This window comes from Chiloscyllium plagiosum, unplaced genomic scaffold (genome assembly GCF_037043375.1).
Source record: "Chiloscyllium plagiosum isolate Xiang-an unplaced genomic scaffold, Cpla_swu_hap1 HiC_scaffold_32, whole genome shotgun sequence".
Taxonomy (NCBI): Eukaryota; Metazoa; Chordata; class Chondrichthyes; order Orectolobiformes; family Hemiscylliidae; genus Chiloscyllium; species Chiloscyllium plagiosum.
Window position 1 is genome coordinate 43,511,157 of NW_028270170.1, and position 15,536 is coordinate 43,526,692.

Consider the following 15,536-nt stretch of genomic DNA (forward strand, 5'->3'; position numbering starts at 1 on the left):
TTGAATGCACGATTGATGTTTGATTCCAAGAATAAATGAATACAGTTTGTATTTATTGAATGAATGCGTTTAGCTCGAGACATTGAAGTCATGAGGTAAGCTCTACTCATTGAGTTAAATGGTGCAGTTTGTTTCATTGAATGAACGAGAGCAGTTTGATTCTCCGAATGAATGAATGAATGCAATTGGTCTCATGAAATGAATATGTTATGTTTGTTGCATTGAATCAATGAATAATGTTTGATTCATTGATTGTACGATTGAAGTAAGATTCAATGAATGAGTGCAGTTTGTTTCATTGAATACTGCTTGATTCATTGAATGCATTTTTGAACTTCCATTCAACATATAAATGGATCAATGAGAGAAGCTCTACTCATTGGCATTAACTCGTGCAGTGTGTTTCATTGAATGACTGAGTACAGTCTGACACATTGAATGAATGAATGCAAATGGATCCATTAAACGAATGTGTTCAGAATGTTTCATTGAATCAATGAATAACGTTTGATTCATTGTATGTACGATTGGCGTTTGATTCCTTGAATGCAGTTTGTTTCATTGAAAGAATGCGCTCAGCTCGAGTCATTGAATAAATGAGAGAAGCTCTACTCATTGAATTAATACATGCAGTTTGGTCCATTGAAAGACAGATTGCATGCAGTTTGATTCAATGACTGCACGACTTATTGCCAATGAGTAGAACTCTCATTGAAACAATACAATTTGACTGTACGATTGAAGTAAGATTCAATGAATGAGTGCAGTTTGTTTCATTGAATAAATGCGTTAAGGTCGAGATATTTACATCATGAGATGAGCTCATTTAATTGAAATAACTTGTACAGATTGTTTCATAGAATGAATGAGTACGGTAGGATTCATTCAATGAATGTGTAAAGAATGATTCATTGAATGCACGATTGACGTTGGATTCTATGAATGAATGAATGCAGTTTCGTTCATTGAAAGAATGCGATCGGCTCGAGACATTGAAAACAAGAATGCATGCACTTTGATTCAAAGACAGACCGAATGCAGCTTTAACGTTCGAATTAACGAGTTAAACTTGTGGTATTGAATAAACGAGATGAGCTCTACTCGTTGCATTATGTCGTTGCTTTATAGAAAAACTGAGTACAGTTTGATACATTGAATGAATGAATGCGGTTAAAGCCATTAAACGAATGTGTCAAGAATGTTTCCATCAAATTGAAGTTTGGTTCAGTTTGTTGCATTGAATGAATATGTCACGCTGGTGGCATTGAATGAATGGGATAAGCTCTACTCGTTGAATTAACATGTGCAGTTTGTTTCATTGAAAGAAAGAATGAATGCAGTTTGATTCAATGAAAGAACGAATGCAGTTTAATCTCTGAATAAACAAGTTAAGTTGGTGGTCTTGAATCAATGAGAAAAGGTCTACTCATTGGCATTAACTCGTGCAGTGTGTTTCATTGTCTGACTGAGTACAGTCTGATTCATTAAAATGTTCATCAATTTAATGAGCATGTTCCGTTTGTGACATTGAATGAATGCAAAACTATCCCTTGCATGAATATGTGAAGTTTGTTTCATTGAATCAATGAATAACGCTTGATTCACTGAATGTACGGTTGACCTATGATTCATTAAATGAATGAATGCAGGTTGTTTCGTTGAATGAATGTGTTCAGCTCGAGGTACTCTATTAAGGAACTAAGCTCGACTCTTTGCATTAAAACGTGCAGTGTGTTTCATTGAATGACTGAGTACAGTCTGATTCATTAAGTTTTAAGAATGTTTCATTGAATCAATGAATAACATTGAATGTACGATTGAAGTTTCATTCAGTGAATGAATGCAGGGTGTTTCATTGAATGAATGCATTAAAGTCGAGATATTGAATGAATGAGATAAGCTCTCTTCATTTAATGAACACGTTCAGTTTGTTGCATTGAATGAATGCAAAACTATCCCTTGAATGAATATTTTAAGTGTGTTTCATTGAATCAATGAATAACGCTTGATTCATTGAATGTACGGTTGACGTCTGATTCCATAAATGGATGAATGCAGCTTGTTTCATTGAATGAATGCGTTTAAGTCGAGATATTGAATGATTGAGATAAGTTCTACTCATTGCCATAAAACGTACAGGTTACTTCATGAACTGAATGAGTTCAATTTAATTCTCACAATTAATGAATCAATGCGGTTTGTTTCAATAAATAAGTTAGTGCAGTTTGATTCAGTCAATGTTCGTGTTAGGTTTGATAAAATCAAGCAATGCTTGATTCATTGAATGCATGCTTGAAGTTCCATTCAACATATCAATGTATACAGTTTGATTCTTTCAATGAGGGAGTTCAGCTTGAGACATTGAATGAATGAATGCAAATGGATCCATTAAACGAATGAGTGAAGAATGTTTCCATCAATTTGAAGTTTGGTTCAGTTTGTTGCATTGCATGAATATGGCAAGGAATGAATGGGATAAGCTCTACTCATTGAATTAACACGTGCAATTTGCTTCCATGAATGAAAGAATGAATGCATTTAATTTCATGAAGTAAACGTGTTAACAAAGTTTCATCGAATCAATATATAGCTGTTGATTCATTGAATGTACGATTAAAATGTGATGAAATGAATGAATGAATGCAGTTGGTTGCCATGACATGAACGTGTTTTGAATGTTTGTTTCATTAAAAGAGTGCAAAAGGATTCCATTACAGACTGTGTAAAGTTTGTTTCATTGAATCAAAGAAATACGCTTGATTCCTTGAATGCACGATTGATGTTTGATTCCAAGAATAAATGAATACAGTTTGTATTTATTGAATGAATGCGTTTAGCTCGAGACATTGAAGTCATGAGGTAAGCTCTACTCATTGAGTTAAATGGTGCAGTTTGTTTCATTGAATGAACGAGAGCAGTTTGATTCTCCGAATGAATGAATGAATGCAATTGGTCTCATGAAATGAATATGTTATGTTTGTTGCATTGAATCAATGAATAATGTTTGATTCATTGATTGTACGATTGAAGTAAGATTCAATGAATGAGTGCAGTTTGTTTCATTGAATACTGCTTGATTCATTGAATGCATTTTTGAACTTCCATTCAACATATAAATGGATCAATGAGAGAAGCTCTACTCATTGGCATTAACTCGTGCAGTGTGTTTCATTGAATGACTGAGTACAGTCTGACACATTGAATGAATGAATGCAAATGGATCCATTAAACGAATGTGTTCAGAATGTATCATTGAATCAATGAATAACGTTTGATTCATTGTATGTACGATTGGCGTTTGATTCCTTGAATGCAGTTTGTTTCATTGAAAGAATGCGCTCAGCTCGAGTCATTGAATAAATGAGAGAAGCTCTACTCATTGAATTAATACATGCAGTTTGGTCCATTGAAAGACAGATTGCATGCAGTTTGATTCAATGACTGCACGACTTATTGCCAATGAGTAGAACTCTCATTGAAACAATACAATTTGACTGTACGATTGAAGTAAGATTCAATGAATGATTGCAGTTTGTTTCATTGAATAAATGCGTTAAGGTCGAGATATTTACATCATGAGATGAGCTCATTTAATTGAAATAACTTGTACAGATTGTTTCATAGAATGAATGAGTACGGTAGGATTCATTCAATGAATGTGTAAAGAATGATTCATTGAATGCACGATTGACGTTGGATTCTATGAATGAATGAATGCAGTTTCGTTCATTGAAAGAATGCGATCGGCTCGAGACATTGAAAACAAGAATGCATGCAGTTTGATTCAAAGACAGACCGAATGCAGCTTTAACGTTCGAATTAACGAGTTAAACTTGTGGTATTGAATAAACGAGATGAGCTCTACTCGTTGCATTATGTCGTTGCTTTATAGAAAAACTGAGTACAGTTTGATACATTGAATGAATGAATGCGGTTGAAGCCATTAAACGAATGTGTCAAGAATGTTTCCATCAAATTGAAGTTTGGTTCAGTTTGTTGCATTGAATGAATATGTCACGCTGGTGGCATTGAATGAATGGAATAAGCTCTACTCGTTGAATTAACATGTGCAGTTTGTTTCATTGAAAGAAAGAATGAATGCAGTTTGATTCAATGAAAGAACGAATGCAGTTTAATCTCTGAATAAACAATTTAAGTTGGTGGTCTTGAATCAATGAGAAAAGGTCTACTCATTGGCATTAACTCGTGCAGTGTGTTTCATTGTCTGACTGAGTACAGTCTGATTCATTAAAATGTTCATCAATTTAATGAGCATGTTCCGTTTGTGACATTGAATGAATGCAAAACTATCCCTTGCATGAATATGTGAAGTTTGTTTCATTGAATCAATGAATAACGCTTGATTCACTGAATGTACGGTTGACCTATGATTCATTAAATGAATGAATGCAGGTTGTTTCGTTGAATGAATGCGTTCAGCTCGAGGTACTCTATTAAGGAACTAAGCTCGACTCTTTGCATTAAAACGTGCAGTGTGCTTCATTGAATGACTGAGTACAGTCTGATTCATTAAGTTTTAAGAATGTTTCATTGAATCAATGAATAACGTTCGATTCATTGAATGTACGATTGAAGTTTCATTCAGTGAATGAATGCAGGGTGTTTCATTGAATGAATGCATTAAAGTCGAGATATTGAATGAATGAGATAAGCTCTCTTCATTTAATGAACACGTTCAGTTTGTTGCATTGAATGAATGCAAAACTATCCCTTGAATGAATATTTTAAGTGTGTTTCATTGAATCAATGAATAACGCTTGATTCATTGAATGTACGGTTGACGTCTGATTCCATAAATGGATGAATGCAGCTTGTTTCATTGAATGAATGCGTTTAAGTCGAGATATTGAATGATTGAGATAAGTTCTACTCATTGCCATAAAACGTACAGATTACTTCATGAACTGAATGAGTTCAATTTAATTCTCACAATTAATGAATCAATGCGGTTTGTTTCAATAAATAAGTTAGTGCAGTTTGATTCAGTCAATGTTCGTGTTAGGTTTGATAAAATCAATAAGCAATGCTTGATTCATTGAATGCATGCTTGAAGTTCCATTCAACATATCAATGTATACAGTTTGATTCTTTCAATGAGGGAGTTCAGCTTGAGACATTGAATGAATGAATGCAAATGGATCCATTAAACGAATGAGTGAAGAATGTTTCCATCAATTTGAAGTTTGGTTCAGTTTGTTGCATTGCATGAATATGGCAAGGAATGAATGGGATAAGCTCTACTCATTGAATTAACACGTGCAATTTGCTTCCATGAATGAAAGAATGAATGCATTTAATTTCATGAAGTAAACGTGTTAACAAAGTTTCATCGAATCAATATATAGCTGTTGATTCATTGAATGTACGATTAAAATGTGATGAAATGAATGAATGAATGCAGTTGGTTGTCATGAAATGAACGTGTTTTGAATGTTTGTTTCATTAAAAGAGTGCAAAAGGATTCCATTACAGACTGTGTAAAGTTTGTTTCATTGAATCAAAGAAATACGCTTGATTCCTTGAATGCACGATTGATGTTTGATTCCAAGAATAAATGAATACAGTTTGTATTTATTGAATGAATGCGTTTAGCTCGAGACATTGAAGTCATGAGGTAAGCTCTACTCATTGAGTTAAATGGTGCAGTTTGTTTCATTGAATGAACGAGAGCAGTTTGATTCTCCGAATGAATGAATGAACGCAATTGGTCTCATGAAATGAATATGTTATGTTTGTTGCATTGAATCAATGAATAATGTTTGATTCATTGATTGTACGATTGAAGTAAGATTCAATGAATGAGTGCAGTTTGTTTCATTGAATACTGCTTGATTCATTGAATGCATTTTTGAACTTCCATTCAACATATAAATGGATCAATGAAAGAAGCTCTACTCATTGGCATTAACTCGTGCAGTGTGTTTCATTGAATGACTGAGTACAGTCTGACACATTGAATGAATGAATGCAAATGGATCCATTAAACGAATGTGTTCAGAATGTTTCATTGAATCAATGAATAACGTTTGATTCATTGTATGTACGATTGGCGTTTGATTCCTTGAATGCAGTTTGTTTCATTGAAAGAATGCGCTCAGCTCGAGTCATTGAATAAATGAGAGAAGCTCTACTCATTGAATTAATACATGCAGTTTGGTCCATTGAAAGACAGATTGCATGCAGTTTGATTCAATGACTGCACGACTTATTGCCAATGAGTAGAACTCTCATTGAAACAATACAATTTGACTGTACGATTGAAGTAAGATTCAATGAATGATTGCAGTTTGTTTCATTGAATAAATGCGTTAAGGTCGAGATATTTACATCATGAGATGAGCTCATTTAATTGAAATAACTTGTACAGATTGTTTCATAGAATGAATGAGTACGGTAGGATTCATTCAATGAATGTGTAAAGAATGATTCATTGAATGCACGATTGACGTTGGATTCTATGAATGAATGAATGCAGTTTCGTTCATTGAAAGAATGCGATCGGCTCGAGACATTGAAAACAAGAATGCATGCAGTTTGATTCAAAGACAGACCGAATGCAGCTTTAACGTTCGAATTAACGAGTTAAACTTGTGGTATTGAATAAACGAGATGAGCTCTACTCGTTGCATTATGTCGTTGCTTTATAGAAAAACTGAGTACAGTTTGATACATTGAATGAATGAATGCGGTTGAAGCCATTAAACGAATGTGTCAAGAATGTTTCCATCAAATTGAAGTTTGGTTCAGTTTGTTGCATTGAATGAATATGTCACGCTGGTGGCATTGAATGAATGGAATAAGCTCTACTCGTTGAATTAACATGTGCAGTTTGTTTCATTGAAAGAAAGAATGAATGCAGTTTGATTCAATGAAAGAACGAATGCAGTTTAATCTCTGAATAAACAATTTAAGTTGGTGGTCTTGAATCAATGAGAAAAGGTCTACTCATTGGCATTAACTCGTGCAGTGTGTTTCATTGTCTGACTGAGTACAGTCTGATTCATTAAAATGTTCATCAATTTAATGAGCATGTTCCGTTTGTGACATTGAATGAATGCAAAACTATCCCTTGCATGAATATGTGAAGTTTGTTTCATTGAATCAATGAATAACGCTTGATTCACTGAATGTACGGTTGACCTATGATTCATTAAATGAATGAATGCAGGTTGTTTCGTTGAATGAATGCGTTCAGCTCGAGGTACTCTATTAAGGAACTAAGCTCGACTCTTTGCATTAAAACGTGCAGTGTGCTTCATTGAATGACTGAGTACAGTCTGATTCATTAAGTTTTAAGAATGTTTCATTGAATCAATGAATAACGTTCGATTCATTGAATGTACGATTGAAGTTTCATTCAGTGAATGAATGCAGGGTGTTTCATTGAATGAATGCATTAAAGTCGAGATATTGAATGAATGAGATAAGCTCTCTTCATTTAATGAACACGTTCAGTTTGTTGCATTGAATGAATGCAAAACTATCCCTTGAATGAATATTTTAAGTGTGTTTCATTGAATCAATGAATAACGCTTGATTCATTGAATGTACGGTTGACGTCTGATTCCATAAATGGATGAATGCAGCTTGTTTCATTGAATGAATGCGTTTAAGTCGAGATATTGAATGATTGAGATAAGTTCTACTCATTGCCATAAAACGTACAGATTACTTCATGAACTGAATGAGTTCAATTTAATTCTCACAATTAATGAATCAATGCGGTTTGTTTCAATAAATAAGTTAGTGCAGTTTGATTCAGTCAATGTTCGTGTTAGGTTTGATAAAATCAATAAGCAATGCTTGATTCATTGAATGCATGCTTGAAGTTCCATTCAACATATCAATGTATACAGTTTGATTCTTTCAATGAGGGAGTTCAGCTTGAGACATTGAATGAATGAATGCAAATGGATCCATTAAACGAATGAGTGAAGAATGTTTCCATCAATTTGAAGTTTGGTTCAGTTTGTTGCATTGCATGAATATGGCAAGGAATGAATGGGATAAGCTCTACTCATTGAATTAACACGTGCAATTTGCTTCCATGAATGAAAGAATGAATGCATTTAATTTCATGAAGTAAACGTGTTAACAAAGTTTCATCGAATCAATATATAGCTGTTGATTCATTGAATGTACGATTAAAATGTGATGAAATGAATGAATGAATGCAGTTGGTTGTCATGAAATGAACGTGTTTTGAATGTTTGTTTCATTAAAAGAGTGCAAAAGGATTCCATTACAGACTGTGTAAAGTTTGTTTCATTGAATCAAAGAAATACGCTTGATTCCTTGAATGCACGATTGATGTTTGATTCCAAGAATAAATGAATACAGTTTGTATTTATTGAGCGTTTAGCTCGAGACATTGAAGTCATGAGGTAAGCTCTACTCATTGAGTTAAATGGTGCAGTTTGTTTCATTGAATGAACGAGAGCAGTTTGATTCTCCGAATGAATGAATGAATGCAATTGGTCTCATGAAATGAATATGTTATGTTTGTTGCATTGAATCAATGAATAATGTTTGATTCATTGATTGTACGATTGAAGTAAGATTCAATGAATGAGTGCAGTTTGTTTCATTGAATACTGCTTGATTCATTGAATGCATTTTTGAACTTCCATTCAACATATAAATGGATCAATGAAAGAAGCTCTACTCATTGGCATTAACTCGTGCAGTGTGTTTCATTGAATGACTGAGTACAGTCTGACACATTGAATGAATGAATGCAAATGGATCCATTAAACGAATGTGTTCAGAATGTTTCATTGAATCAATGAATAACGTTTGATTCATTGTATGTACGATTGGCGTTTGATTCCTTGAATGCAGTTTGTTTCATTGAAAGAATGCGCTCAGCTCGAGTCATTGAATAAATGAGAGAAGCTCTACTCATTGAATTAATACATGCAGTTTGGTCCATTGAAAGACAGATTGCATGCAGTTTGATTCAATGACTGCACGACTTATTGCCAATGAGTAGAACTCTCATTGAAACAATACAATTTGACTGTACGATTGAAGTAAGATTCAATGAATGAGTGCAGTTTGTTTCATTGAATAAATGCGTTAAGGTCGAGATATTTACATCATGAGATGAGCTCATTTAATTGAAATAACTTGTACAGATTGTTTCATAGAATGAATGAGTACGGTAGGATTCATTCAATGAATGTGTAAAGAATGATTCATTGAATGCACGATTGACGTTGGATTCTATGAATGAATGAATGCAGTTTCGTTCATTGAAAGAATGCGATCAGCTCGAGACATTGAAAAGAAGAATGCATGCAGTTTGATTCAAAGACAGACCGAATGCAGCTTTAACGTTCGAATTAACGAGTTAAACTTGTGGTATTGAATAAACGAGATGAGCTCTACTCGTTGCATTATGTCGTTGCTTTATAGAAAAACTGAGTACAGTTTGATACATTGAATGAATGAATGCGGTTGAAGCCATTAAACGAATGTGTCAAGAATGTTTCCATCAAATTGAAGTTTGGTTCAGTTTGTTGCATTGCATGAATATGTCACGCTGGTGGCAAGGAATGAATGGGATAAGCTCTACTCATTGAATTAACACGTGCAATTTGCTTCCATGAATGAAAGAATGAATGCATTTAATTTCATGAAGTAAACGTGTTAACAATGTTTCATCGAATCAATATATAACAGTTGATTCATTGAATGTACGATTAAAATGTGATGAAATGAATGAATGAATGAATGAATGCAGTTGGTTGTCATGAAATGAACGTGTTTTGAATGTTTGTTTCATTAAAAGAGTGCAAAAGGATTCCATTACAGACTGTGTAAAGTTTGTTTCATTGAATCAAAGAAATACGCTTGATTCCTTGAATGCACGATTGATGTTTGATTCCAAGAATAAATGAATACAGTTTGTATTTATTGAATGAATGCGTTAAGCTCGAGACATTGAAGTCATGAGGTAAGCTCTACGCATTGCGTTAGATGGTGCAGTTTGTTTCTTTGAATGAACGAGAGCAGTTTGATTCTCCGAATGAATGAATGAACGCAATTGGTCTCATGTAATGTTATGTTTGTTGCATTGAATCAATGAATAATGTTTGATTCATTGATTGTACGATTGAAGTAAGATTCAATGAATGAGTGCAGTTTGTTTCATTGAATACTGCTTGATTCATTGAATGCACGTTTGAACTTCCATTCAACATATAAATGGATCAATGAGAGAAGCTCTACTCATTGGCATTAACTCGTGCAGTGTGTTTCATTGAATGACTGAGTACAGTCTGACACATTGAATGAATGAATGCAAATGGATCCATTAAACGAATGTGTTCAGAATGTTTCATTGAATCAATGAATAACGTTTGATTCATTGTATGTACGATTGGCGTTTGATTCCTTGAATGCAGTTTGTTTCATTGAAAGAATGCGCTCAGCTCGAGTCATTGAATAAATGAGAGAAGCTCTACTCATTGAATTAATACATGCAGTTTGGTCCATTGAAAGACAGATTGCATGCAGTTTGATTCAATGACTGCACGACTTATTGCCAATGAGTAGAACTCTCATTGGAACAATACAATTTGACTGTACGATTGAAGTAAGATTCAATGAATGAGTGCAGTTTGTTTCATTGAATAAATGCGTTAAGGTCGAGATATTTACATCATGAGATGAGCTCATTTAATTGAAATAACTTGTACAGATTGTTTCATAGAATGAATGAGTACGGTAGGATTCATTCAATGAATGTGTAAAGAATGATTCATTGAATGCACGATTGACGTTGGATTCTATGAATGAATGAATGCAGTTTCGTTCATTGAAAGAATGCGATCGGCTCGAGACATTGAAAAGAAGAATGCACGCAGTTTGATTCAAAGACAGACCGAATGCAGCTTTAACGTTCGAATTAACGAGTTAAACTTGTGGTATTGAATAAACGAGATGAGCTCTACTCGTTGCATTATGTCGTTGCTTTATAGAAAAACTGAGTACAGTTTGATACATTGAATGAATGAATGCGGTTGAAGCCATTAAACGAATGTGTCAAGAATGTTTCCATCAAATTGAAGTTTGGTTCAGTTTGTTGCATTGAATGAATATGTCACGCTGGTGGCATTGAATGAATGGGATAAGCTCTACTCGTTGAATTAACATGTGCAGTTTGTTTCATTGAAAGAAAGAATGAATGCAGTTTGATTCAATGAAAGAACGAATGCAGTTTAATCTCTGAATAAACAAGTTAAGTTGGTGGTCTTGAATCAATGAGAAAAGGTCTACTCATTGGCATTAACTCGTGCAGTGTGTTTCATTGTATGACTGAGTACTGTCTGATTCATTAAAATGTTCATCAATTTAATGAGCATGTTCCGTTTGTGACATTGAATGAATGCAAAACTATCCCTTGCATGAATATGTGAAGTTTGTTTCATTGAATCAATGAATAACGCTTGATTCACTGAATGTACGGTTGACCTATGATTCATTAAATGAATGAATGCAGGTTGTTTCGTTGAATGAATGCGTTCAGCTCGAGGTACTCTATTAAGGAACTAAGCTCGACTCTTTGCATTAAAACGTGCAGTGTGTTTCATTGAATGACTGAGTACAGTCTGATTCATTAAGTTTTAAGAATGTTTCATTGAATCAATGAATAACGTTCGATTCATTGAATGTACGATTGAAGTTTCATTCAGTGAATGAATGCAGGGTGTTTCATTGAATGAATGCATTAAAGTCGAGATATTGAATGAATGAGATAAGCTCTCTTCATTTAATGAACACGTTCAGTTTGTTGCATTGAATGAATGCAAAACTATCCCTTGAATGAATATTTGAAGTGTGTTTCATTGAATCAATGAATAACGCTTGATTCATTGAATGTACGGTTGACGTCTGATTCCATAAATGGATGAATGCAGCTTGTTTCATTGAATGAATGCGTTTAAGTCGAGATATTGAATGATTGAGATAAGTTCTACTCATTGCCATAAAACGTACAGATTACTTCATGAACTGAATGAGTTCAATTTAATTCTCACAATTAATGAATCAATGCGGTTTGTTTCAATAAATAAGTTAGTGCAGTTTGATTCAGTCAATGTTCGTGTTAGGTTTGATAAAATCAATAAGCAATGCTTGATTCATTGAATGCATGCTTGAAGTTCCATTCAACATATCAATGTATACAGTTTGATTCTTTCAATGAGGGAGTTCAGCTTGAGACATTGAATGAATGAATGCAAATGGATCCATTAAACGAATGAGTGAAGAATGTTTCCATCAATTTGAAGTTTGGTTCAGTTTGTTGCATTGCATGAATATGGCAAGGAATGAATGGGATAAGCTCTACTCATTGAATTAACACGTGCAATTTGCTTCCATGAATGAAAGAATGAATGCATTTAATTTCATGAAGTAAACGTGTTAACAAAGTTTCATCGAATCAATATATAGCTGTTGATTCATTGAATGTACGATTAAAATGTGATGAAATGAATGAATGAATGCAGTTGGTTGTCATGAAATGAACGTGTTTTGAATGTTTGTTTCATTAAAAGAGTGCAAAAGGATTCCATTACAGACTGTGTAAAGTTTGTTTCATTGAATCAAAGAAATACGCTTGATTCCTTGAATGCACGATTGATGTTTGATTCCAAGAATAAGTGAATACAGTTTGTATTTATTGAATGAATGCGTTTAGCTCGAGACATTGAAGTCATGAGGTAAGCTCTACTCATTGAGTTAAAAGGTGCAGTTTGTTTCATTGAATGAACGAGAGCAGTTTGATTCTCCGAATGAATGAATGAATGCAATTGGTCTCATGAAATGAATATGTTATGTTTGTTGCATTGAATCAATGAATAATGTTTGATTCATTGATTGTACGATTGAAGTAAGATTCAATGAATGAGTGCAGTTTGTTTCATTGAATACTGCTTGATTCATTGAATGCATTTTTGAACTTCCATTCAACATATAAATGGATCAATGAAAGAAGCTCTACTCATTGGCATTAACTCGTGCAGTGTGTTTCATTGAATGACTGAGTACAGTCTGACACATTGAATGAATGAATGCAAATGGATCCATTAAACGAATGTGTTCAGAATGTTTCATTGAATCAATGAATAACGTTTGATTCATTGTATGTACGATTGGCGTTTGATTCCTTGAATGCAGTTTGTTTCATTGAAAGAATGCGCTCAGCTCGAGTCATTGAATAAATGAGAGAAGCTCTACTCATTGAATTAATACATGCAGTTTGGTCCATTGAAAGACAGATTGCATGCAGTTTGATTCAATGACTGCACGACTTATTGCCAATGAGTAGAACTCTCATTGAAACAATACAATTTGACTGTACGATTGAAGTAAGATTCAATGAATGAGTGCAGTTTGTTTCATTGAATAAATGCGTTAAGGTCGAGATATTTACATCATGAGATGAGCTCATTTAATTGAAATAACTTGTACAGATTGTTTCATAGAATGAATGAGTACGGTAGGATTCATTCAATGAATGTGTAAAGAATGATTCATTGAATGCACGATTGACGTTGGATTCTATGAATGAATGAATGCAGTTTCGTTCATTGAAAGAATGCGATCAGCTCGAGACATTGAAAAGAAGAATGCATGCAGTTTGATTCAAAGACAGACCGAATGCAGCTTTAACGTTCGAATTAACGAGTTAAACTTGTGGTATTGAATAAACGAGATGAGCTCTACTCGTTGCATTATGTCGTTGCTTTATAGAAAAACTGAGTACAGTTTGATACATTGAATGAATGAATGCGGTTGAAGCCATTAAACGAATGTGTCAAGAATGTTTCCATCAAATTGAAGTTTGGTTCAGTTTGTTGCATTGCATGAATATGTCACGCTGGTGGCAAGGAATGAATGGGATAAGCTCTACTCATTGAATTAACACGTGCAATTTGCTTCCATGAATGAAAGAATGAATGCATTTAATTTCATGAAGTAAACGTGTTAACAATGTTTCATCGAATCAATATATAACAGTTGATTCATTGAATGTACGATTAAAATGTGATGAAATGAATGAATGAATGAATGAATGCAGTTGGTTGTCATGAAATGAACGTGTTTTGAATGTTTGTTTCATTAAAAGAGTGCAAAAGGATTCCATTACAGACTGTGTAAAGTTTGTTTCATTGAATCAAAGAAATACGCTTGATTCCTTGAATGCACGATTGATGTTTGATTCCAAGAATAAATGAATACAGTTTGTATTTATTGAATGAATGCGTTAAGCTCGAGACATTGAAGTCATGAGGTAAGCTCTACGCATTGCGTTAGATGGTGCAGTTTGTTTCATTGAATGAACGAGAGCAGTTTGATTCTCCGAATGAATGAATGAACGCAATTGGTCTCATGTAATGTTATGTTTGTTGCATTGAATCAATGAATAATGTTTGATTCATTGATTGTACGATTGAAGTAAGATTCAATGAATGAGTGCAGTTTGTTTCATTGAATACTGCTTGATTCATTGAATGCACGTTTGAACTTCCATTCAACATATAAATGGATCAATGAGAGAAGCTCTACTCATTGGCATTAACTCGTGCAGTGTGTTTCATTGAATGACTGAGTACAGTCTGACACATTGAATGAATGAATGCAAATGGATCCATTAAACGAATGTGTTCAGAATGTTTCATTGAATCAATGAATAACGTTTGATTCATTGTATGTACGATTGGCGTTTGATTCCTTGAATGCAGTTTGTTTCATTGAAAGAATGCGCTCAGCTCGAGTCATTGAATAAATGAGAGAAGCTCTACTCATTGAATTAATACATGCAGTTTGGTCCATTGAAAGACAGATTGCATGCAGTTTGATTCAATGACTGCACGACTTATTGCCAATGAGTAGAACTCTCATTGGAACAATACAATTTGACTGTACGATTGAAGTAAGATTCAATGAATGAGTGCAGTTTGTTTCATTGAATAAATGCGTTAAGGTCGAGATATTTACATCATGAGATGAGCTCATTTAATTGAAATAACTTGTACAGATTGTGTCATAGAATGAATGAGTACGGTAGGATTCATTCAATGAATGTGTAAAGAATGATTCATTGAATGCACGATTGACGTTGGATTCTATGAATGAATGAATGCAGTTTCGTTCATTGAAAGAATGCGATCGGCTCGAGACATTGAAAAGAAGAATGCACGCAGTTTGATTCAAAGACAGACCGAATGCAGCTTTAACGTTCGAATTAACGAGTTAAACTTGTGGTATTGAATAAACGAGATGAGCTCTACTCGTTGCATTATGTCGTTGCTTTATAGAAAAACTGAGTACAGTTTGATACATTGAATGAATGAATGCGGTTGAAGCCATTAAACGAATGTGTCAAGAATGTTTCCATCAAATTGAAGTTTGGTTCAGTTTGTTGCATTGAATGAATATGTCACGCTGGTGGCATTGAATGAATGGGATAAGCTCTACTCGTTGAATTAACATGTGCAGTTTGT